Below are 3,109 nucleotides of genomic sequence, written 5' to 3' on the forward strand. Positions count from 1 at the left end.
CAAGATCTAGCCATAAAAATTTTAAGATCATAAAAGATAGATCTAACCACAAGATAGCCAAATCTAACTCTAAAAAGAGAAGGGCACAAATCCAGTTCACCAAAATAAGGTAAACACCTATAATAGCCAATCTAACTCCAAAAAGAAAGGGGCCCAAGTTAGATTCACCAAAAGAAGGTAAATACCTAGAATTATAAATATAAATCCAAAAGGAATGGGGCACAAGAGAAGTTCACTAAAAGAAGGTAAACACCTAGAATACCCAATCCAACTCTAGAAAGAAAGGAGCACAAGTCAGGTTCACAAAAATGTTTAGTGGTAAAATGGAAGTACCTTAAATGAGATGTAGACTTACACTTTATGGGGTCAGTAAGCTAGTAAAATCTGTGTGTGAGGGAAAGAGAGGAAATTCTAAGTATGATTCTAGTTATGATCCATATTAGATTAACTAGGACCCAAAGGAATAAGGGAGCAAATACTAAATTTGAATTGTAAAGAGGAATGTAATGCAAGGAAATGTACTCTCTTTGGCCCTTAATAGGATAATGTGAATGTGGAATTGAAATAATTACTTAAATAATATATATCTAGATGTCATGTAAAGAAAATTAGCCCAATTAAGATGTAAATTTAGGGTAAAGTTGAAAGGAAATAAAATATAAAAGACACCTTGAAATGTGTAGAGGAAGATGTGTTTTTGCTCCATAATTAGTAGATCAAAATTGTATCTAAATATCTATTTGTGGATCTTGTAATGAAATGAAAAAAAGAATAAAACCCATAAATCTCCCCACAATCTAAGATTTAAGGACTAGATTGACTTGCGAAGACGTCCTACAACCAAGTTGACATAGTTTGATGATCTGCAATTGATGACTCTAGAAAGATTGCAAATAGTAGGTTCTAGATTTGTAATCCTTTTCACTCCTAGTCTGCAAATCAACATAGAAAAGAAAGGTTTGGGGGTCACAGTTTGATGAGAGATTGCCTTGGTCAAGCCCTAGGTTAAGGAATTGACCGTAATTGAGAAATATGAATGTAAATGATTGAAAGATAAGATAAATGTTAGGATTCACCTTCTTTGTATGTATGTAAATGTAATGTATTATATATTAATTGAATTAGGAATGTAGGGTATCTCCACTCTTTGCAATGGATCTACTATAATTCCATCATGGTGACATGGTTATAAAAGTGCATCGATTAATAAGAATGCTTCAATGTAGATCTCCTCCCTTGATGGCCAATAATAAACTAGATCTTAAAGAGAAAATTCTCACAAATGATTCTTCAAATCTAGATAGAAATATCCTTCCTTAAATGCTTGAGAAACTTTAATACTTGAATTCCTTGAATGCAAAAGGAAAAAAATCTCCAATTGAGAGAAAGAGCTTGAGTGCACAAACAATAATTCATATGAGATATACAAAAATGAAGCATCCAAGCTTCCTTATATATGATTTATTGAGTAGGAAAACAATACAGGTCAACTAGATAATGCTAAAAAACTAATTAAACCCTTGAGGCCTTTCAGAGCTTGAGCTCCAAAACTATTAAGGACTAGGTCAACCTAGTCTAGGACAAGGTCAACCTGGGAGGACTAGGCTAACCTAAGTTGACCTAGTCCAAACTAAGTTGACTTGAGTCAACCTATTCCTAGAGGTCTAGTCATAGATGCCAGAAAGAAATGGTGGAAAGAGGATGAATATAAGGGGAAAATGATATTGATTTTAGGCATATCCATGGTCTAAAGAAGGAATTATGAAGTGGTAGCTAAAAGTTTTTAAAATTAAAGTGCAACCATTTTAAGATGGTACAATACAACCAGTAGTGAAAGAAACAAGAAAATGGTTTGATCTAATCTTAGGGAAAGAAGAGAAAGAGAAATAGTACCTTTATAAATAGTCATGGTAAATGAAATCTTTATCCAAATTGACTTGACTAAGATCTACCCCTACCCTTCTATTAGACCAAGTAAATTTTGATCCTTTGAGATCCAAATCCATAAGGGCTTCTCTAGAAATGAAACTTAGGAGGTCAAGGTGACCATCCTGAAAGTTTGGACACCCTCCAAATTTGTTTCCATCACTTAACACTATATTGAAATCTCCTATAATAATCCAACTTGCATCCTTGAACAAGGATTTTTCACTTATTTTTCTATCCCAAAAAACCTTCACCAATTTTTTTTTGTTTGGGGCATGATATTAGAAATAATCCGAGTGAATTTATCCTTCAAGAATTTACATTTTTTATTAATAATATTTCTATCATAAGAGATATATGTTCTCGAAATAATGTTTTGATTCAAAAAAATTATTATACTTCCTGAGGCTCCTTCAACACCACCTCCTAACACTCTACAATTCTTATAGATTTTTATTTTCTCCATGTGGTCTCTAGTCATTTAGTCTCTTGAAGCACTACCACATTCATCTCATGATCTCTAACAATGTTTCTTTATCATAAAACATAGTGCTTATGAGGTTTATTTAAACGTTTTATATTCTAGGAAAGAATCTTCATTTCTTGGGGGTAAAATCCTGGATGGTAATTTTCTTACCATCCATAATGTTTTGTACACTTTCCATTTCTCTAGTCTAGCTCATAGTTCTTCTCACAATAGATTTATTTGGAGATCCCATGTCCACTTTATGTGATCCATGGGTGTATCTACTTGTGGATATTGAAGACATTTAATATATTTATCCATCTTCTTCCTATTCCTTTTATGGGCATTATCAATTCCCCTATAAGAATTACCTTTGGTTTTATCCTTCCTATGATTGGAAAATGAGATGTCACCTAGAAAAGTGGATTTCACACACTCAACATCTTCAAAATCAACCAAATTGTTGATATATCTTTCTCCTAAAATAGGTCTTTATTGAGCATCTTGCATGAAAGGAATCCCTTGCATACTAGTGAGAGAATCTCCTGCTCTTGAAGAATGGACAAGTGGGGCATGATTAGTTTCTCCTTCTTCTCTATTAAAATCTTGGGACAAAAGATAAACACTCACCATATCCATGTCTAAGCACACATTTTCTATGTCATTTTCCTCATTCTTCTTCTCTAAAGGAGAATCACCTTTGCCGTCCCTTTTAAA

Source organism: Cupressus sempervirens, chromosome 3, assembly GCF_028749045.1.
Source record: "Cupressus sempervirens isolate cs-2001-9-10 chromosome 3, ASM2874904v1, whole genome shotgun sequence".
NCBI lineage: Eukaryota > Viridiplantae > Streptophyta > Pinopsida > Cupressales > Cupressaceae > Cupressus > Cupressus sempervirens.